This window comes from Microtus pennsylvanicus, chromosome 18, assembly GCF_037038515.1.
Source record: "Microtus pennsylvanicus isolate mMicPen1 chromosome 18, mMicPen1.hap1, whole genome shotgun sequence".
Classification (NCBI taxonomy): Eukaryota; Metazoa; Chordata; class Mammalia; order Rodentia; family Cricetidae; genus Microtus; species Microtus pennsylvanicus.
The window spans coordinates 12,948,043-12,971,319 of NC_134596.1; the positions used below are offsets into that span (position 1 = coordinate 12,948,043).

General features: G+C 45.3%; 1 protein-coding gene across 2 annotated transcripts in view; it reads left to right on the forward strand.

Annotated features, from left to right (window-relative positions):
* Gabrg3 (gamma-aminobutyric acid type A receptor subunit gamma3) overlaps positions 1–23,277 on the forward strand; it is a 490,885-nt gene that overhangs the window by 438,826 nt on the left and 28,782 nt on the right. The gene's annotated exons all lie outside the window — the stretch shown is intronic.

The following is a 23,277-nucleotide window of genomic DNA, read 5'->3' on the forward strand; positions in this document are numbered from 1 at the left end:
AGAAGCCAAATTAAGAAATATCCAGGTTTAATGGGATTCCTGCACTCTTGGTTGGCCCTGAAGGGGAACCAGGAGGCTGCAAACAGGACTACCAGAAGGAAGGAAAAGAGACCACCTGTTCCTCTTTTGGGAGTTCGCTTAAATACCCTGTGGGAGTGGTCCTGACCCCCACCCAGGGAGGGGCAGGAGCATGCTGGGATTTGGAGTCCAGACTAATACAACTCTCAGGCCTGGGGGCTAGGATAGATGCGAGGGGCTGGGGTCTACACTCCCAACTTAACACTAAGCTCTTCTGTTCTCTCTGCTATTGGCATAAGGAAAAACCATATTGTAGCTTCCCTTAGCCATCTCCTTACCTAAATGTACCTTATAGTTTACAAGTACTGTAGTTCAGGGAACTTCACATCACAAGTCTGCCAAGCTTTCCATCCCTCTGTAACAAGAAGCCCTTGTTTCCGGTTTGAGCCACAGACTCCGTGGCCTTCTGAGCGGTCACCACCCTTTTTAAAATTTATGACCCTATGATAAGCTCAGTACTTATTCCCTGGCCAGATGCATGTGGCCCCACAATGCTCCTCTGAGCCCCCCTAGTAGAGTTCTTAGAATCCACACTTATACATCACGACCCTTCGAGAGCATCTAAACCTTTTCTGCCAGAGTCCTTCGAAGTCTGGCCTCTATGCACTCCCCTAAGCCAACTACATTTCCAGCTGCCAAAGTTGGGTCAGCTCCCGACTCTGCTGTAACAGAGGGCCAAATCCGAGTGGTTCACAGCAATGCAATCAGGGGGTCAGAGTCTCTTGTCAGTGTTGGCTGTTCTGTGGGCCACCCCCTGTCATTCCCTGATACAAGGCTCTCGACGGTGGCCTGGGCTTCTGTCGCTTCTCTCTGAGTCAGCCCCATTGCCTCCGTAGCAGGACCTCTGTGCTATGGGATCCACCTCAGGACCCTGGATCCCAAAGCAACTTCGCTCTCCACGATAAGTACAAGTTCTAGGAGTTGTGGGCACGCTTAGGGGCCGTTATTCATTCTGCCATAGCTTCTAACAAGGTTGAGCAGTTAAAATTCTGAGAATGAGGACCTGGTCCTCCCATTTCCAAACTCCTTCCAATAGTGGATAGTTACTGTTTCTCACAGCTACTGGGGGGTGAGCAGTTTTTGTTCCTCAGTGCCTCAGGTTCTATAAAGGCGTACCAGGCCCCTGTCCCTGCTAGCTTCCTGAATGTGTCTCCTTGATGTCTCCATAGGTTGCTTCATGCTTCGCTTCTAAACTGCTGTTGTTGGTCCGTTTCACCAGTGTTCGCTTTACCTTTTTATGAGAGCATCTTTGCAGAAGTTCTTGCCTGAACGTTCTGGGATAGCTTTCTTTTGGGTTCGATGACAATCTGGTTGTGACATCTGTCACCCCAATGATCTCCATGGTTGATTTCGGTATGTGCAAAACCCCAGAAGATTCATGCATGTTGGAAAATGACCTTCTCCAGACAGGAAAATGGTCTTTGGTCTAGGGTATCTGAGTAATTGCTCTCCACTGCCAGAACCCCCAAACAAACTCTCTGTCATTCAAAAGATGTTGTTCCATCCTTCTTGATTCTTGGGTGCCATTAAGTGTGCTAGTGTAAAAGTGTGCTGTGTTCTCTGAATGGGGCTGGGAGCAACTGCGGATGAAAGGGAATGTTTGGTACTCTGGGAACCGTTGTTGGAACTCCCTGGAACAATGAACATTGAAAGGTCAGGCTCCTAGCCGGTAGTGGCACACACCTTTAATTCCAGCACTCTGGAGACAGAGGCAGGCGGATCTCTGTGAGTTCGAGGCCAGCCTGGTCTACAGAGCTAGTTCCAGACAGGCTCCAAAGCTACAGAGAAACCCCTGTCTCAATGCCACCCTCTCCCAGGACAGGCTCCAAAGCTGTGTCGAACTCCCCACCTCCACCCATCAAGATGAGACCAGACCCACAACCTTGCTGACGAAGGTAAATTTCAGGCTGACCTTGGGTGTTCTGCACAAAAGAAAATGTAAGCATTCGTAATTCTCCAGCAGCTGCGCGCGCGTGTGGCACATTGCCGGGTACTTGCCCTGAGACTGTTCTTTTGCAGTGTGTCCCTTCCTTGCTTGCCCATGCCAGTGCTCATCCGTGAGGGCTGCTGTCCCCAGGAAATACATTTGAGTAGCAAATTGCATGCCGTTGATTTGGGCTTTGAACAATAAGCCTGAAAATTGCGGCTGCCTTGCTGGAGTTCACGGGCATTGTACGCAGCCCAGAATAACTCGGGCCTTATTTATGCAGATGTTAAAAGCAGATTCCTTTAAATGCCTTAAATTTGTGTTTGTGGCTATAAAAAAAAAGATGGGAGGATAATAGGCATTTATGCATAATCATTGTGCTGGATAATATGATAAGAGATAAGTTCTCCTTAGACTCCCAGGAGAATTTAAGTACAGAGCAAAAGAGACATTTAAATTACACTACACTCACACCTGGCCCCCATCGGATGAGCCTTTTTAGCTTTATCATAGGAAGTGGGCAGTGGCTACTATGAAGAGTTGTATCATCCAAATGAAGTAACTCATGACTGCGTAGCTAGTCAGTCCAGATCCATCCCAAATGTCTGACCACAAACCAAGGCTGCTTCTTGACCTCTCCACGTTTTGCCTGTGAAGTTTTGATGCAAACTCAAGTATGCTGATAGAAAGCAGAGTCAGGGAGGGGATATGGAGAGGAATAAGTAGCATTAAAGACCTTTTGAACAACTGTATGGAGCTGGGCGGTGGTGGCGCACGCCTTTAATCCCAGCGCTCTAGAGGCAGAGGTAGGCGGATCTCTGTGAGTTCGAGGCCATCCTGGTCTACAGAGTGAGTTCCAGGACAGCTAGGGTTCTTATATAGAGAAACCTTATCTTGGAAAACATAGTAATATTAATAATAATAATAATAATAATAAACAAAGCTGTATGGAAACAGTAGCTTATGCTGCTGTAGAAGCTTCACTTAATACTATCTTTTTAAAAAAATAAATACAAGGTGTTAATTCAAACAGCAAATTTTAAAATCAAAAATTTTAATAAAGTCCAAGATGATATTAATTTGGTATTTATAAGCTAAGAGAAGGTGATAGGAAAATTAGATATCATTGACTGTAACCATGCTGCTCCATTTCTATAACACTGGAAAGTTTCGTATGTACAATACAATTTCTGCAAGTCGTGAATATAGTCGTGTCGAATCTACAATGAGGCACGCCGGGTATTGGGGCCGGCCACAGACAAGGCGCAGAGGGCAAGCATCCGGAGCCCAGGCTGCAGCGAGCAGGATGCTGCATGACTAGTGCTGCCAGCAGCCCCTCGCGTCCCTACACGTTGCATTTGGCATTCCATGTGGTTACTGTGCATTCGGAAGCTTAGTAATAGTAATACCATTGTAGAATTCTCCCATTCACTGTGGGAGATGTAGTTCATCGTTCTGGGGGCTGGGAACTAATGCAAAAGCCGGTGAAAACACTCTTCATCCCCTCAGATTCTGTAAGAATCAGTGTCCCTTGGCGGCAAGGGCAGGGGCCTTCTGGACAGTGTTAGGAACCAAGGGTTGGGAAGTTTGTTATATTGAACAGGTGGGTGGAGACTTTTTTGACTTTTTAAAAAATTGTCAGGCATACTGGTGTTTTGAAGCAGCTTCCTGGCCATCAAGGAAATATTGTGAATGAATCTGATCATGTTAGAAGGGTGGAAAGCAATATCTGAACATGTGTGTATCTCTAGTCAATAAAAGGAAATCTATTTTGTTTCCTGCTTAATTGATGGTTAGAACAGATGGGCCGGTTAGAGTTCGGCATGGCACAGAATGGTCAGGTAAATTAAAAGAGAGTGCTTCTGTTTTAATGCAAACATTTCCATATCTTCAGTTTCTATGTAATCTCCACCTACTCTTCACCTCCAGAAGAGTTTTATACCAACCATTTCCTAACTTTGCAAATATTTGTAGAGCATGCAACAAAAACCACAAGAAAGCCAGAGCAGCAGTGGAGAAAAGTGCGTCTGCTCACTACCACTTGTGAAATTGACCAGGCTCAGAGATGTTAATACAGGATGTTAATACAGGACGGGAGTTTAGTAGCAGGGACATGCATGCAGCCCCCAGGGGGCGCTGCCCTGCTCTGGCTATGTGCTGGGGAAAGCAACGTGGGAGGAGTATACTGTGGCTGAGAGCACAGAGCCTAGGAGGGAAGAAATCCCAGGGACTGAGATCTGCTGTGAGCGTGTCTACACTAGACAGGGAAGTCAGGGAAGGATGCCTTGGGGACCTGGGATATACCACGGGAAGGGAGAGTCTCTGTGATCCTCTCTGACTTTTAACTGACCCTCAAATTTGTTTCTTTTTAAATTTGTTTTTTTTTGAGCTATGTGTTTATAAATTTCTCATTTTCTGGAGACTCCTCCAGTCTTTTCTCAATAGCTAAATTTAAGGCTGCTCTCAATCTCTCTCTCTCTCTCTCTCTCTCTCTCTCTCTCTCTCTCTCTCTCTCTCTCTCATTTTAACTAAGCCTTTAAAATTTTTAAATGTTTGCAGCTCCACACACGCACACTTTGCAGACTGACTCTCTTATTATTAAAAAGCAAATAACACTTTGAGGGCTTGTAGTCAGCAGAAGTTTTATTCTTCCTGAGGTTGGAACCCTGAATTGGGGGTCGGAAAATTCTTCTTCCTAGGTGGAAAAGCTAAGTTATTCTTCGGGGTAATGAGCCCCTCATTTGGGCATGCATCGTGCCAGTATATCAGGGCATAGCCAGATCCCTTGTCTTCCATGCTTCCAACCTTCTGACGTTCTCATATAGTTGTCTGCTTCACTTCACTGGGTAATATGGCCTGCTCAAGATCTAGCCTGTGTATAAACTGTGTGTGCTATGGCCTGTGTGCACAGCACCACACTGGGTGGCTGTGGCCCATGTGTGTGTTAACTGTGTGTGTCTGTGGCCCATGTGTGTATTAACTGTGTGTGTCTGTGGCCCATGTGTGTATTAACTGTGTGTGTGTCCCTATGGCCCACGTGTATATTAACTGTGTGTGTCTGTGGCCCATGTGTGTATTAACTGTGTGTGTGTCCCTATGGCCCACGTGTATATTAACTGTGTGTGTCTGTTGCCCATGTGTGTATTAACTGTGTGTCCCTATGGCCCACGTGTATATTAACTGTGTGTGTCTGTGGCCCATGTGTTTATTAGTTGTATGTGTCTGTGGCCCATGTATGTATTAACTGTGTATGTCTGTGGCCCATGTTTGTAATAACTGTGTGTGTGTCCCTATAGCCCATGTGATTATTAACTGTGTGTGTCTGTTGCCCATGTGTGTATTAACTGTGTGTGTCTGTTGCCCATGTGTGTATTAACTGTGTGTGTCTGTTGCCCATGTGTGTATTAACTGTGTGTGTCTGTGGCCCATGTGTGTATTAACTGTGTGTGTCTGTGGCCCATGTGTGTATTAACTATGTATGTCTGTGGCCCATGTATGTATAAACTGTGTATGTCTGTGGCCCATGTGTGTATTAACTGTGTGTGTGTCTCTGTGGCCCATGTGTGTATAAACTGTGTGTGGCTGTGGCCCGTGTGCATGGCACCACATTTGTGTCTTGTGAGCAAACTATCTTCTTCACCTTCTCTTACCACCCAGTCCTCATCCCTGTCATTTGCACAGCGTAAGCTTCAGCTCCAATCTTATAAGCGGCCTGCTGCCTACATTCCCAACAATCTCAAAACTTTTTCTGGGATTTCCTGGTAGATCAATATCTTGTTTTATTTAAACTAATCATGAACACCTCCCAACATGTTTTCCACTACTTTTTTTTAATGTACTTTTTTTTTCATTTCCAACCAGTGGTTGTTTGGCTTTATTTTCAAAATCTTAACTTTTTTGCTGAAACTTTCTTTCATGTTAATATTTTCGTTATCCATACTGCTAATTTTCTCATCCATTTTCCCAACATTTTTACTTTGTTTTGCTAAAATGAATAGAAATAATTTTCTCCTTTGTGTTTTCTTTCTGGTCGTTCATCATATTAACCAGTCAGCTTTTGAAATTTAAATTCAAAAGCATCATTTTATTTGCTTCAGTAATTTTGGAGTTCATTAGAGGAAAATTTACAACCATTGGACCGGAGGAATCATGTTCCTTACTTTGTTCTCTTCTTTATTGATAAAATACTCTGACAAAGACAACTGCCCGGTTGGAGATTTCTCTTAGGTCACCATTCAGAGTGCAGGTCACCACTGTGGAGAAGCTGAGGCAGCAGCCACTCCAAGCCGCTGGCACATCACATCTGTAACCAGGAACAAACAGCGGCAGACAGATGCAAACATGCCCCCCTTCTCCACACACAGGCTAGGATCTCAGCCAGCAAATGACACCACCCAGAGGTGGCGGGACTTCCCACCTCAGTGATCAAAACCAGGATGAAAACCCTCAGGTGTCCTCAGAGGCCACCCCTTCTGGTGCCTCTAGATTCTGCCAGGTTGAGAATGAACGCTAACCACGGTGTCGTGTTCCCTCGCTTTCCCGTGTTTCTTGTTTTCTGTATTACAATTGTGCAGCACTTGGTTTTGAAGTCTCTTTCATTTTTATTTGATCAGCCTATTTTTAAAAGCTCAATCTCCAGTACCACGCAGAAAGCAGACTGCCGTAACAGCAATACCATAAAGAACACAGAAACACATGTCTGTTTGAGACAGAGTCTCAATTTTCCAGGAGAGCCCTGATTGTCCTGGAACTCACTATTTAGACCAGGCATGTCTCAAACTCACAGAGACCCACCTGCTTCTGCCTCCCAAGTGCTGGGATTAAAAATGTGCACCGCCATGCCTGGTCGGATACATAACTCTGATTATCTTGTTGCCCGGATGTAGATTTCTGTCCCATTCGGGAGACATAGGTCTGGGCATGTCTGCGGAGCGTTTGCAGAGCATTTTAACCGAGGTAGAAATGCCCCACTGAATTGAGCGCCATTTGTACCGGACTCCCAGACTGGACGGTAAGTAGGAAGCAAGAGGAGCATCGGCGCCCACTTCATACTGCTCCCGGCTGTAGATGCCATGGGACCAGCGACCTTAGGCTCCTGCTGCAGAGCCTTCCTGCCGCGGTGGTTCTGCCCTGCGCTGTGATTCCAAAGGAAGCCCTTCCTCCATCAGTCATCTTTCTTGGGTGGTAATTATGTCATAGCAATGAGAAAAGTAACTCACGCAGAACGTTTTCTCAAGAACAGGGCCTGTTTCTGTGATGAACCCAGCCATGTGACTCATCGGCCTTTGGAATAGAAAACTAGTTTCAAGGTCTAAAGATCGCTTTATTCAGAAGGCAGCCTTTAATGGGTCATTCGAATAGACGTTCTAAAGACCAGCATGGCAAGAGAATGCCGACAATGCCAGCCTATTTCATGATGTTTCCGAGAACAGGACTCAGTTAGGGGGTTCACTGAAGGCTTTCCAATTTATATCCATGCCCCCACAAAAAAATCTGGGTGCATGCTGTTTGTGTTCTGAGAACTTTAGTGAATGCAAAGCTGAAGGCTCAAATTGTTTGGTGAAGAAAAAAAGAGGGAGGGAGGGAGGGAGGGAGGGAGGGAGGGAGGGAGGGAGGGAGGGAGGGAGGAATTGAGACCCAGGGCAGAAAGCTCTGGAAAAGGTGATATGGCGAATAACGGAGGACGAGGGAACTTTAATTAAACTGCAGACAAGTTAGGTATGAAGAACATAGCTCCCGTGGTTATAAGGCTCGGATCATTAAAGAAGAAAGCCTCCTATTCTTGCCTGAGGGCGAGACCTCACTTCTCAAAGGTCCCAATTTGTGAAGACGAAAATTAACTTATAAAGAGAGAATCAAAACTGAGAAAGCCCCCCAAAGGGAATCCCTCCTGGATAAAAACAGCTGAGGGTTTTTTTTTTTCTGTTTCGGTCACTGTATTTTTAGTCAGGGTTCTCTAGGGGGACAGAATCAGTGGGATATGTAACTGTCTATAACGTATATACATATATATCAAAGAATTTAAGTCATCTTTAAATGAGCCAGCAGACTCGCACCTGAGATCTGAGGACTGATAGCTGCATGGTGCTTGATTCTGGGGTGCCTCGGCCGCCCCAAACTGGTGCTAGAAGCCCAGAAGGGTCCTGGAGACCTACTGGCCCCTAACGCATTATGACACTTGGAAAAGGTGGGAAAAGTCGGTTCTGATATCCGTGAAGGATTCAGGAGCAGGAGCAGCAGCATCTGACAGATGACCTCAGCAGCGGAGGGAAGGCAATCAGGCTCAGACCAGATGATCCTCCCTCTGCTCTGCCCACTTTGTCTGGGCTGCTACCAGAAGATTCTGGCTGTAAGGTCTCAGCTGAGGACTGTGAGCTAACTAGGTGCATATATCACATATGAAAGCGGACCTGGGTGCCAGGTTCTCCCAGCCTCCTTCAGGGCCTACCTGTTACAGGGTGTGACAGGCATACCCTGCCCTCTGCCCTTTCTCCAGCCCAAGAGCCCAGCTTCTCTTCCCCCAGATGCCCTCCCTGGTCCTTTTGTCTACCTTTTACTCTCCTGGCTCTCCCCTCTTGACTTCCCCTTTTCACATGGCCTGGCTCGGGGTCATAGTTACTCTCTAAACAGGCAAATCTAATTTGTGGCAAGTTGAAATTAAATCATCACCAACAGCAAGCCACAGAGACTGGCTTGTGTCGGGTGGCAGCCGATTCTGGCAGCATTGTGTTCATAGTGCTGGTTTTGCATGTGTGTAAAATACACTCCTGTGAACATACAAGAGTTTGGGGTCATGGATCCTTGCACCAAGTCTTCCGAAAGCAAGTGTAGCCAGGCAGTGTGTGACAGTGTGGCGTGTCTGTCAGGGAACTTTAAGAATCCACAAGGTGAGGCTGTGAAGGTTTCTCTAAATGGAAGTATGGGCTCCATGGGCGTTGAAGATGCCAGCACTGTGGGATACCCCCTGAAGAAAGCCGTGGGTGCAGGCTGGCATGAGACTAAAAAGGAGGCGACATGTGCCCCAGGCAGTTGCTGTGCCAGTGACGCCAAAGAGCCCCAAATGTGGAGCGTGAAGCTGTAGAGTTTGATGTTCACTTTCCTTGATGTATTTTGACTTTCCTCTGGCCTGGTTTTCTTCTTGATATGCCTCCTAATATTCTCAAGAAGGTCTCTGCCATTACATAGCATAAGCACCCAACTCGATTTTATGGGTTTTATTTCATAGGACGCCCAGTGAAATGATTGCAAACGTCTCAAAAGAAAGTGAACGCTTGTGCTTGTTGGACAGTTTTCAAACTGTTATGAATTTGAGAACTTTTTGAGATGGAAGAAATGTACTTTTCATTATGAAATAAACAGCTGATCTCAGGGCACAGGGTTGAAATGCCCATATCGAACACAATAGGCTAACAAATCAATAACCTAGTGCTACGAATAGGTTACCACTCTTGAAGCTGCGAGCCAGTGAGGTTCCAAAGACTCCCAAACATTACAGACTATTGCCAGCGCTCTTTATTGGTTACCGTCTAGAACCCCATAGTAAGGTTCTCTTGCTGAAGACATCATATATTAGAGTCAAAGACCGTGCAAGTCTGAACCTGGTACTGACTGGGAGGCACCGTTACTACTGGCTAGCTTTCATCGTACCGGAAGATGCTATGAGTGCTACTGGATTGGAAAAGTCGTTGTCAGTCTAACCTACTTGTGAACCCTATGAGCGATAATAGCAACTGGCTTGGCCAGACAAGCCCACGGGTGCAGTAGTACCATGTACATGGCGGGAGCAACCAACCACTCTCTGATTGGATTTGAGGCCAACTCCGCAAGATGAAAACCCATAGCTGGCACTGCTATCAGGACCGAGCTTGTGCCTGGGGATAGCATCCTCGTTCTCGCTTGAGCCACAGGGAATTGTGGTTTGGAAGCAGCTTCTGCCCCTCACCCTGCCCCCACGGGGAGCTGCACAGTGAAAGCCGCGCCTCCCTCACTTCTTATGGCTGCGGTGAGCGAGTCTCTCTCTCAACCCTTCTCAGGCCTGCTTTCATTTCCTTTGTTGATTTCCAAAGTACGCTCCCCGCCCCGTCCCCCCCCCCCACACACACACCATGGAGTCTAGTCTTAACTGAATCACCCCTTCGCCGAGTCTCACGGAAGCAGCTCCCACGCTGTCCCTTTCTCCAGGAAGTTCCCGGCACGTTTCTGTTAGCGCAGCTGTGTTTTTCCTCTCCCTCTATCTCCCTACAGTCTTTTAAGTCCGTTCCTTTTTTCCCCCCTTTCTTTCTGTACTCCCCTCTTCTGTTATCAGTCGCGGTCATTACCGTAGCTTGTATTATTTTAGAAGTTACCTTTTGAATTAGTACGATTGCACTGGCTTATCACTGGTCTGTTGTCATTATTTCCTGAGAAGAGGCCCTGGAAACACTAACTAACTTCATTTATTTTCATTATGTATGCCCTTTTGTAGCCATGCATTTTAATGTTCTGTGAGCTGCAATCTCCAGGTGGACTTCGCTGATTTCCATAGTCAGTATTGATTGCAGTCTCCAGCAAGAGCTCTGTACTTTACAGCGTTCCGGGCAGCTCGCTACCATCATTTTTCCCTCTGCTCTGTCAAATTTCTTTTCCTTTAGATGCACACATGAGGCGTTCCCCGACTTGTTTTCCTGAATGTGTCTTTTTGCCTAATTGTGCAGGAGCATTGCATGGGTAGAGTTCCCAGATTTTCAGAATCTTTCTGCATCACTTTGAAGACTTTATACAATGGCTAAGGAAGCCTGCTGCACCAGCCAGAGCCGGGATCTCATTCCGCAGAGACACTTACTCTCAGCTAGGAGCCAGCAGCTGTCTGGGACAGAGTTGGCTTTTGAAGAGGCATGGATTATGCCCATCAATGCTGCTGCACAGACTGCTGCCCTCTAGAGGCAGGTCTTAAAGCAGCGGAATCAGCATAAATCAGTGTCTCTCAGAGACACCCAATCAAAGGAAGGTTCGGGAATCTTGCAGGTTGGTTGTTCTGGGGAAAACAGCTAGTTGACTCAGAAGGACTCATTCCCTAGAAGTACAGCCATGACAGCGCAGTCTTGACAGCACGAGCCTCGCATCGAGGAAAGGGATGCGTTGGGAGCCAGTTCTCCTTGTTGGTTGTGTCCTGGCTATTAATTCTCCCTCACTTTCACCTTCCACGCCTGATGGATGGTCTTTCTTTGTTCCATCTTTAAAGGTGTGTGTTTCAGCGTAGTGACATTTTCCTATAAGAGGCACTTAAAAGAAATTAATTGGTACTCAGCTGCAAGCCGCCCAGAAAAAAAAATGACAGCGAGAAAATAGGAAAGGCCACAGTCGAGTGTCAGGGGATGCAGATCGAGAAAGAGGGTAGGCTCTTTCGTCCTGTCACAGAATATGGCCAAGACACTGTAACAGCAGTGCTAAATTCTGAGATCGCAATCGCAGGGTGCAACTTCCCCCTCCTGCCCGTGTCCTCACCCCCAACCACGTGTCCCTTCCTAACGGAGGGCTTTCCTAGAGTTGGTGCAACTTCTCCTATGTTCCCCTTCTCCTGAACTGGCCATTGTCTACATACTGGGAATATGCCCCTCACGGGCCGCTGGTCTCCTGGACTGAACAGTTGTGGTCTGGGCAAATGAAGGTGGAAAATGTGGGTGAATGGGGCACATGATTTGGTTCGGACCCTAAAGCCGCAGCGAGTGCAATGTTGTCAGGCGCCCGGCCATGTTCAGAGAACATCTGGAGCGGATCTTGTAAGGAGGAGTATGGGAAGTCCGAGCAGCATCAACAGAGCAAGACAGCAGAGAGATGCCGGCCAAGCGCAGGCTTCAGCTCTCAGCCCCCCTCCCCATTACCATTTCCTCTCATGGTGCCGGTGTCTTCTCTGTTCTGCGGTCAAGGGGTGAACATGCTAAGCAAGTGTTCTGCGCTTGCACCTCAGTGCATGAAGACGGGCTGTAAGATGTGAGGCTGTGTGTCTTTAAGGTGTGGGGGGTGACCAGCATATCCCTGTGTGTGTTGAACAATGGTTGCTTGTCTTCGTTCTTGGAGATGAAGCCTGGCCTATTTGTGGCAATGCATCGCAGTAGGGCTGCGTTCCTAACGCGATGAGTGCTGGTGCCTTGCGGTTATTTGAGAGTTAGAAGTGGAAGCGGCGATAGAATGGGTGCAGGTGAGTGCTTCCCTGCCAGGGCCAAGGAAGGGACACTGGAATGACAATATGAGATGCCCTTTTGCTGACTGCTTTGCAGATGGCTGCCGCTGTGCTGGGGGAGAGAACAGGACGAAAGTTCTCCGTCCACTGGACTGAGGAGTAGCAGCCCACTCATAAATAAAAATGTGCCCTGCTTTGCAGACACCCCTGAAGGAAGTCCCACCTGTGGGCTCCTGTCCGTCCTCGGGTGGGGAGCCGACATCTTGAGATTCCCAAGCCACCGGAAGCTGAAGCAGACCAAAGGAAACGTCTTCTTCAGGTGTCAAACTCATGGCTTTCAGAGAAGCTACTGCCAAATTCTTCATCTTTTTATGGCTTGACGAGGAGTAATATTTAAAATATTTCATCAAAGTGCATTTGAGTTATGATTCTGATTACTGCTAATTACAGACAAGAAAATGAAGCCTAATCAGAACTGGAGCCGGTGCAGCTGGGGTGGCCAACCCTCGCATGTGGGCCTGTAGATGACCAGGATCAGGAGACAATGTGGGGTCTTAATTAGGAATACTGTGTGCTCTTTCACAAGAGAATAAATCGGAAGTACCCGAGGGGAGGGATCGCGTGATGACACAGATCAGTTAGGAGAGACTACAGGGTCTCCAGGAGAGCGGAGCAGGGCCTGCGCTGAGACAGGAAGGAAGAGTCTGAGGAGACGTGGCCCATCCAACACGGAAGCACTCTGTGGACCAAGTAAACCAGCACATGGATCGCGCGAGCTGCCTGCCAGGGATGCTTGCGGAAGAAAAGCCGAATGCAAATAGACGAGATTCCATTAGCAAAGACAATGGGTTCAGGTTTAAACGCTTTGCAATGAGTGCCCATAAATTAGATCTGAAATTAGGTAAATGGAGGAACAGCATAGATCAAAAGAGCGTTTTGATTTACGCCGGTGTGGGCGACACGGGCGTCAAATAACTTGTCAATGCAAGCCATTTTCCTCTGAACACCAGCTATGACATAATTATCCACGTAACTGTGCCTGAAAAATCTCGCTCGAGTGCACTTTGCAAAGCACGAGGGTTTGATGATAGTGTATTACAGCGTCTAAAAAACTTCGATTCAAGCCAATTTGCAAGCTTTGATAAGTGCAAATCACAGAGTCCCCGTCAGAGAAAGCTGAACAAAAGCCGGGCAGGGATTTCTGTGAGGGCTGAGGTGCCCGTATACACAGATCACACAGTTGACATTTTGGGGTGTCTTGATAGAAAGGATTGCTCTCAGAACCACAGACGCTGACTTCCTGAGAGGTTATGAGGAAATGGAACTCCCTAAGTATCTGCTTAAAAGCAAACAACTACATCAAAAAAGTATAACAGTTTCCCAAGTTGTGTGCTTTCCACATCATTTTCGCGAATATTCAGAATATGCTTGAGGTGTCAAATTTACTGAGTGTAACCATTTGTTTCAGAGCTTCTAACATAGCTATGTGTTTGATGCCTCCAGGAAGATGTGCCGGACGAGGCTGACGTATAACAAGTGGCTTCTCTTCCTTTCCTTCTGTGTTCATTCTTTGTCGGCCACTGATTCTCCCCCGCAATACCAGGTATCTTACTGCACTGCACAATGAAAGAAGGGAGGCCAGAGGCCTTCTGACCCCACCCACATTCAATCATCAAGGGACCAAGGGCGGGGTTGTGCTGATCTCTCTTATCTTACCGGACTTTGCTGGAGTCATCCTTCCGGATATGATGATGCACTAAAATTTCTCTTAAGAAATATTTCCTTAGGGCTGGAAAGATGACTCAAACATCAAAAGCATTTCCAGAGGACTAGATTCAATTCCCAGCATCCACATAGTGGTTCCTAGTGATCTCTGACTCCAGTCCCAGGGGAGCCGGATGCCCTCTTCTGTCCTCTTTGGGTACTGCTGCCCTCTTCTGTCCTCTTTGGGTACTGCACAATGTGGCGCACAGATCTGCGTGCAGACAAAACACCCTCAGGCTTGCCTCGGTACACACACAATTAAAATAAAGAAACGAAAAATAAAAATTTTAAACACTTTACTTTGAAACTTGAAGATGATAAGTCCAAAGAAAATGTAAAGCAAAATAAAACATTTGCATTTCTTGCTTTTTATACAAGTAAGGGAAGAGTTTTATTATTTTTTTATGGTGCCTAAAGTAAATTTAGTTTAAGATAATAAAGAAACTAGAGGGAAAACAGTTTCTCTGGTGTGTTGTCATTTCTTTTTGGGAACTATTGACTTGTATGATCAGAGAGAGAAGAGTCCCACTTTTGAAAACCAGCTGACCTAAAGCAAGCTATTAAAATTCCCGTGGAGTGAATCATCCTCTAACTGCCACCAAATTTTCATACAATTCAGTCTGAAATAATTGAATGTTCTCAAATGGTTGCTGCACTTTTTAAATGGTGTTTCCTCGGGCATATGAAAGTCCTTGTGAGTTTACCATGCATACTTTTTCTGTGGCCACAAATGTCAGTCTATTTAAACCACAAAAACATATATCCCATTGTCCTTGCTTTTGAGGTTTATGTTGTTCCCTGTATGTCTGGTGCATGCAGTGCCCAGAGTGGCCAGAAGAGGGCATCAGATCCCCCCCAGGACTGGACTTTAGACAGATGTTGCCTGCTATATGGGTATTGGGGGTTGAACCCAAGTCTCCTGGAAGAGCAGCCAGTGTTCTTGACTGCTGAGCCATCTCTCCAGCTCCTGTATTTCATTGTAAAAAAAAAAAGTCTTTATCTGTTGTTTCTTTCTCTAAGCCTAATGTAAAACATGTTCTCTACTGCATTTTGCCTCTGCTCTGTACAGTTTCTTTCTCATCCTCACTCCTGAGTTCCTTCTTTTCTATCCCCTCTCTATGGAGCTACTTAAAGTTGAAACATGTTCTCTACTGCATTTTGCCTCTGCTCTGTACAGTTTCTTTCTCATCTTCACTCCTGAGTTCCTTCTTTTCCATCCCCTCTCTACGGAGCTACTTAAAGTTGATACGCTTGACCCTTAAAGGAAAAAAAAAAAGAACATAAGCTATAATTTCCCCCATAGAGAGGCACAGTTTTTCTCTATTGCAGTTAACACCGGTCTGCTGGCAAGCCTCTGTATTTGTTGTTGGTGTTAGCCTCTCCCCAGACTACACACCAAGTCAAAGAAGGCTCACCAGAATGGCTCTCCTGAAGCTGAATGAACAAAAGCAAATGGAGCTCAGGAGAAAAAACTGAAAGACACATCCATGCATCCAATGCAGAAAGTACCTGTTGAATCTGGTTTTCTTGTTTGTGTGTATATGATTTTAGGGATGACCATATTTGCTGCAAGGCCCCCTTCTGAGCAGTCATGAATTGTCTGTAGCTCTTTATCTAGGGAAGGGCTGGGACTCCTGTAAGATGTTTACCCTTCTGTGTGAGTGCACCAACTGTCTTTGTTTAGGCAGCCATTTCTCTCTCTCTCTCTCTCTCTCTCTCTCTCTCTCTCTGTGTGTGTGTGTGTGTGTGTGTGTGTGAGAGAGAGAGAGAGAGGGGGGGGAGGGATAGAGAATAATAATAATAACAAGGTTATCAATTTGAGAGGGGGTGACAGAAAGACATGGAAGATTTGGAGGAAGGAGGCATAGGAGGAATTGGAGGGAGGAAAGGGAAGGAGGAAGTGATACAATTATATTTTAATTACAATATAGTTTTAAAACATAGAAAATACAACAGAGGATGCAAGAAAGAAATGAGACAACAGTTGTACTATTTTATGTCAAGTTGAGACAAGGTGGAGTTGTTTTGAAAGAGGGGATATTATTTGAGAAAATGGCCCCCACTAGATTGGCCCATGGGCATCCTTGTGGTACATTGTCATGCTTAAAGTTGATATAAGAAAGGCCCAGCTCATAGGGAGTGGTATCACCCCCTTGACTGATGGTTCTAGGTACCATGAGAAAACAGGCTGAGTGGGCCCCAAGGAGCAAGCCAGTAAATGGCACCACTTCATGACCTCTGCTTTAGCTCCTTTGTTCCCGTTCCTGCCGTGAATTCCTGCCCTTCCTCCTTTATAAAGACTTGTGATCAGGACATGGAAGCTGAAATGAATACTTTGTTACCCAAGTTGCTTTTGGTTACTGTGTTTCATCGTAGCAATAGAACATTACCTAAGACAGAAATCAAAGACACCCCATAAGCTCACAGTTTCTCAATATCAGAAAAGCAAGATGGCTGCAATGAGATGTGGTTTCCATGGAGAAGACACAAACTAGCAGATAAATGAAATAGGAAACATCACCTCTATACCAAAGAGATGCCGGAGAGTGCAACAACACCTCTTTGAGCTGGTAAATACTTCCAGTGAAATGGGAGGCTACAAAATTAAAGCACAAAATTAGTAGCCTTCTTATATACAAATGACAAACACAGGGGAAAAGAAACCAGGCAAACAATCCCATTCCGATAGCCACACATGTCAAGTGCAACCCTGGGAAATAAGCATCATCAAGGGTGCGAAGGATCTTCACAGTGAAAAGTTCCTGCCTCTGAAGAATAAAGTTGGGCAAGATGTCACAAGGGGGGACAGACTTACTATGCTCTTGAATGAGGAGAATGGATCTCATGAAAAATGTCCACTCTTGGTATCCGTACAGTTAGTGTAAGCCCAATTGAAATTCAGGAACAATTATTCACAGAAGTAGAAAGGACAGTATTAAAAGGATACACAAAATACTAAAAAAAACACCAAGGCAGCCTTGAACAAAAGAGATAATGTGGTCACTATATAGAGTTTTCAAGTTACACTACAGAGTCATTTCAGTAAAAACCAAACTGGTACTGGCATAAAAACAGATACACTGGCCTGTGAAATACAGCGAGGACCAAATATATCCCCATGTTCCCACGACCACCTTGTTAGGGGAGGCTGCTTGTTTCTTTCCTGGTCTCGCAGACTCCTAAAATAATCACACAGAAACTATATTATTTGCGATACTGTTTGGCCAATAGCCTAAGTGTCTTTCTAGCTAGCTCTTATATCCTAAACTAATCCATCTCCACTTAATCCTAAACAACTCTTTCTGAACTAATCTGCACATCACCATGAGGTTGTGTCCTACCAGCAAATTTCAGTGGGCTCCAGTGAAGGTGTCTGTCTTCTACGGTGTTACATAGTTTCTGGATGACCCCGCCTACTCTCCCTATATATCTCTTTCAGCCTGGCTTTACTCTGTCAAGCCATTGGCTGAAAGCTGCTTCTTTATTAGCCAATGACAATAAAACATAGTCACAGCATCATCACCTCCCACATCACCTCCTGATTTTTAACAAAGAGACCAAAGCATGCATTAAAGAAAAGACAGCATTTTCAACAAATGCTGCAGGGGTGGGGAGAACTCGATGGCTGTGTGTGAAAGGATACATCTTGTTCCTTAAATCTCACACTGCATAAAGCTCAGTGCCAGATGGACCAAGGACTTCAGCAGAAGCCCAGGGCTTTGACATTGCTGGAGGAAAATGTGCAGTGTGCGCTTCAACCCGTGTGCGCATGAAAGGACTGCTTTCTGAAAAGCAATCTAGGAGCACAGGAGGCAAGAACAAAAATTGACAGATGAGATTTCATGAAATTAAAAATTTTCTGTACACCAGAGGAACCATCAGCTGAGGAGAGGGGCTACTCATAGAAGAGGAGAAGAATCTTTGCCTGCTGCACATCTGACAGAGGATTAGTGTCTAGTCTAGAAAGAACCAAAGGAAAACAAAAACAAAAACCAAAAAACCAAAAAAAGTGTGTGTCGGTTCTAGTTATCAGACTAAAGCAAATTGAAACTACTTAAAGTTCTAGCTCCCCAGAGTCAGGATGGCCATCATCAAGATTATAAAGACCGCAGGTGCTGGTGAGGATGTGGAGAAAGGACCGGAGAACTGCTACATAAGCTTAGTCCACCAGGCTCACAGGCTAACTCAGAACCCACAGTCATGCAGGTCACCATGGCTAAACTCTGTGGGTCACTGAACAAATATACATGAATCTGAGAAAGGGACTTGTAGGCTGGAGTCGGGAGTGGATGGGGTGGAACGGTGATAAACATAGTAGGGGTTGAGAGTATTCTATGTCTGTTAGAAATTGTCAAGGGACAAATTTAGTTAATAAAAGTGCATAATAAATAAAGAATAATAAAAAAGGAATAAATATCAACTCCCACACAAAGGCAGAAACAACAGAAAAAAAAAACCAAACAAAACGAAAATCTGATCTCTTGTCACTATCCCCAAAAGCCAGAAAATCATGGGATGATATATTTCATCTTCTGAAACTAAGGAACTGTCAACCATTTTTGCTATTCCCACCAAAATTATCCATTAAAAATGGTGGGAAAAGGAAGACGTTTAATGAAACACACAAATAAGGCAATTAATGACAAATGCCAAATTAAAGCCCAGCATCCTCCTCAGGGGGAAATGACCTTATTCTGAACCAAATTTGAGTGCCCAATGGCCCAGGAACACAGACGGGGTTTCATTCAATTATATTCCAATGTGGTAGAAACTTTATGAAGTTTTAATAGAAACAGAATAAGGGTCATAAATCAGCATATTTTAACAAATACATTGATACAAACATCTGGTCACAGAAAATCTGTGGCTCTAGCTGTCAGAGGCGTCTGTGTTCGTAACAGTTTGGTTGGTGGGAGCTAAGTGTCTGTGCATTCCAGAGGATTCAGCTAAATTGTCTCAAGTTGTTAGCTGTCATACAGGAGAAGAATAAATAACTGTTAAGGGGTTAATGGCCCAAGATAGTTTGATTCTGTACTTGTAACATTCCAAACTTTCCGGTCATTTTAGCTCTAATCAATTCATCAGTTTTACTGAGGGTGCATTCCTCGGTGTGTGGATGAAAAGTTCTGTAGATGTCTATTAGGTCTATCTGATTTTATGATGTTATTCAATTCTAGCATTTCTGTGTTTAGTTTTTGTCTGGATGACCTGGTCTTGAACTCTTGAAGCTCTTGATTCTACCTCCCAAATTTTGGGATTACAGGAATAGCCACCACACCATCTCAGTGCTAGGTTTTCTGAAATTCATGTCACTCAGTTAACTTTTTTTTTTGGATAAATCTACTGAATTTCAAAACAACTATTTAATTTGATAAATAAGCTTTTATTTTTTTCCCTTGAAGGGGTGCAAAGGAACCTAGTACACCAGTTACACAGCATCAGTCTGTTCTGCAGACGTCATGTGTTCCTTTGCCTATTTATTGAGGAACACATTCAGAAAAATACAATATACTGTGTGGCTTCCTGGGTGCAGACTTCACTTGACTCCTGGCAGGCCTGTGCTTCTGTTGTATCTGTCTCTACCTCACCAAGTTATCACAGGTTCCATAACAATAGGGAGCAGCCAGCCACGCCCAGCATCCATGAAGGCTCTGCCCTGCTTTGGGTTGACAGTTCTCCCATTTTGTAGGGATAAGTCCCGCCCCTTAGGGGGCGTGTTCGCCTCGGGCTAATGTTTGCCTATAAATTTGGCGAGCATGCTCCCAGCTGCCTCTTCTGCTTTCCTGTTCTCCATGGGAACGGTGGTTCTGTAAGTCTATTTCGCCATTAAAGCTGTATATATATTTTTACAATCTGTCTGCATTCGTTTACGCCGTTACACCATTTCCTTGAAGAGTTCCTTCTACTTATTTGGCCAGCAACTAGGCCACAGCTTGTTAGGATTCCCTCATAGTGAATCTACTCATTGATTTCCTTCTTAGGAGTGTTTAATTTGGCATATGTAGTGTGACTTAAGAAAATAAACTATCTTCCTATTTTCCTTAGCGTTAGGTAAGACAAAAGATGGGGGAAAATAATCTAATATTTGTCAGTTTACAGTGATCATCTGTGGTGATGGCAAGTGTATGACTTTTCCGGCACAGAGCACATATACAAGACTGCAATTCCCTTGGGATGATTTAGTGATTACTGTTCGCACACTGATAGTTCACCTGTGATGTGTGTGATGACAGACCTTTGAATTATATGCTCGTTAGTTTTAACTATATTGACTTGATACATCCTAGAATTACCTGGGGTTTAAAATGTCTTAATGAGGAATTATCTAATCAGGTTGGGCTGTGGAAATGTCTGTAGGAGATTATCTTGACTGTTAATTGACAGAGGAGAATTCAGCTCTTTGTCGGCAGCATTATTCTCGAGGCAGGAGGTCATGAATTATAGAAGATGGAAGAACACAAGCCAGTGAACGCCTGGAGGCATGGACCACTCGCTTTTCTCTGCTCTGGAGTGTGGCTGTGACTTAGCTGCCTTGAGGTCCTGCCTTGACTTACCCTTAGTGATGGACAGTAACCTGAAACTGTAGGCCAAAGAAACCAGTTTGTCCCTTAGTTGATTTTTGTTAAGATAATTTATCACAACAACAGAGATGAAACCATAGCAAATTAGTTACCCTTTTATTGTTATGACCCAAGTACCTGACATAAAAGCAACTTAAGAGCTAAAGGGCTCGTATGCATGGTGACTGGAACATGCCACATTGCATCCAAAGTCAAGAAACTGATCAAGTATAAAAAGTGGCAAACTTCGCCTTTGGTTACCAACTTCCTCCACCAAGGCTCTACACACTGAAGGTTCCATGACTTTACCAAACACTGCCACCATCTGGGGATTAATGGCCCAAGACACGAGTCCATAGGGCAAATTTCACATTCAAATTACATCAGTCTCCATCTTAATGAAAGCACAAAACCCTAATTAAATTAGCACAGGGTGTATGTGCTGCTGGTTTCAGGAGCTGTGTCTCTGCCTCTGTCCAGTACAGCCTGGTTGGAGATGATGCTTCAAGGGATGTGTGCTGTTCTAAGAGAATGAGCTCCTGTGCTCATGGACCAGGATTGAGCATCTTGAGAGAGGATCATTACAAAGCAAAGCAGCTCCATTTTGCTTTTTGCAGGGATCTCATGCGACTTCTCTGCTTGCACTTCTTCTGCTGGACATCCAGGCCACCATAGCTGTCTGTGCCGTCTGCTCTGGGTCCCCTGACTAGAAGCCGGTTCTAGCACCATGCTCTTGAGCTTCCAGAGCTATGAGCTAAAGAAGAATTCTTTGGGTTTAGTGTGCCTAACTTCAGTTATGTTCAGGAGCCCTGCCCTGTCATGGAGGGTGGAGTCTCCTATGCATCTTCGACTTTCCTGAGTGGTGCTTCAGAAATTGGAAGATGGTTTATTTCTGAGACTCACTGTGAGGAGCTGAAGATCCTAGGAGGCAGCGGGGGGTGGGGGGAGTACATGCTCTGGCATTCACACTTCAGCAACCACACCATGGAGCCAGCCAGAGGGAAGAGAGGATGGGGAGACTTTTCCTTTGATGATATGGAAACTGTAGTCTTCTAACGACAGACACTTTCTCTTTAAGACCATTGTCAACCAAATGCAAAGAGAGGAAAAAAGTAAAGAATTGGCAAACAATATTGTGACGATCGTGTGCAGGGTCAGTAAAAAGAAAGACCAGGACCAAAACAATCTTAGGAGTAATAACAAATTAGAGAGAGAAATAAGGAAAGCCTAACAGGATGGCAGGATGGTGAGATCCCTGAGCAGACAAAGTGGGAAACTCGGGGTCAGTCTGTTAACAACACAGCATGGCCCCGCTTTAAAAAAAAAAAATCAAACCCAATCCAGCAAGCCATTTGGCTTCAATCACGGTGAAAAGCAAAGCGGCCATCAGAGGTGGGGTTCTCACTGACGCAGACACAGTAGGACTCAGAATCTAGTCCTCAGGGAGAAGAGAGTCCTGGCGACAGGAACACAAGGAGAGGGGAGAACAGGACAGTGCTCAGACTTTGTGAGGCTAGCCTCAGAGTCCTGGCGGTGAGCTCTGATGGCCATGAGTATAGGTAAGGGGAAGCCTGGGATTCGAAGCCCCCAGTCCCTCAGTTGCTCTCATGTATTTGGTACCACTGAGCAGAACATTCTAACTCAGAACGGTAGGCTAAACATAGAAAAGCAAGGCTGACCTGCCCAGTTCTTAACTATTGAGCACCGGCGTTGGGACAGACAACCCACAAACTAACTGTCATCTGAATTCGGAAGCATTTGTCTGAGCGTTTAAGAAGGTAATTTTATCTTCTCTAAGCATGCAAACAAAAATAAACATAGATATTAATCGTGAGGTTTATATAAAAATTTTCAATTCAGTGTATCAAAATAAAATGTTCAAGAGGGAAAAAAAGTCATATGGATGGGAAGTCTCCATAAAGGTTTGGTTCTCAGGCTAGAGAGATGGCTCAGCGATTAAAAACCAGGCTTATAACCGAAAACACAAGATCTGCTTCTCTGCAAGTGAGCTGCCAGACTGCACCAGGGATTTAGAAGAGGGTTCTGGCTCCAACTTATCATGACTTCCTGTCCACTGACTGACTACAAAGCCTGAATGGTTCTCGTTTGGAGGCTGGTCACTGAACAAAGCCTACTTCAGAGGAAGGTCTTATAAAATGTTTTTCCAATGAGTAAACAAGTCTTCAAGAAGGTAGAGCTGACAAGCAGATATGTACAGCCCCGGTCACTCTTGTTGTGATGCCTGTTGAAAAGCTGTGGTCATAGGCAGTTCTGAGAAGATCAAAGCAGAGAAGCCTTTGGAAGGACATCAGAGCCTCAGGAACTGGGTTTGGCCATGGTGTGCGCTGTGATAGGAAGGCAGATAAGCATGCTTAAGTTGTAGAACTTGAAGCTGGGAATCATGGGAGATCAGTGAGGACGGTGGTGAGTGCAGGCCCTGAGCCACACACCTGGAAGCTCTGCCGAGGTGCGCGGTTCCACCTCAAAAGAGAGGGTCTTGTAAGAGCCAGGAGTCTGGGAAGGCCAGAGGGAAGAGTGTCCTCTCAACATTACAGGAACTTGTGAGCTCATGACCCGTATGCTTGCTTACACACGACCTACACGAAGTCAAGCCAGTCAATATTCCCACATGAGGTGGGGATGGTTAAAAGCCCCTATACCTACCCTGGAAGTGGTTGATACTTGTCGACTTCTGGATGAGGAGGATGGTGTTTTCCTTCAGGATGTAGTCCCTAGTAAGTCAACCACACTCCAGTGGATTGCTCCACACATGGCTTTATGGGAAACAC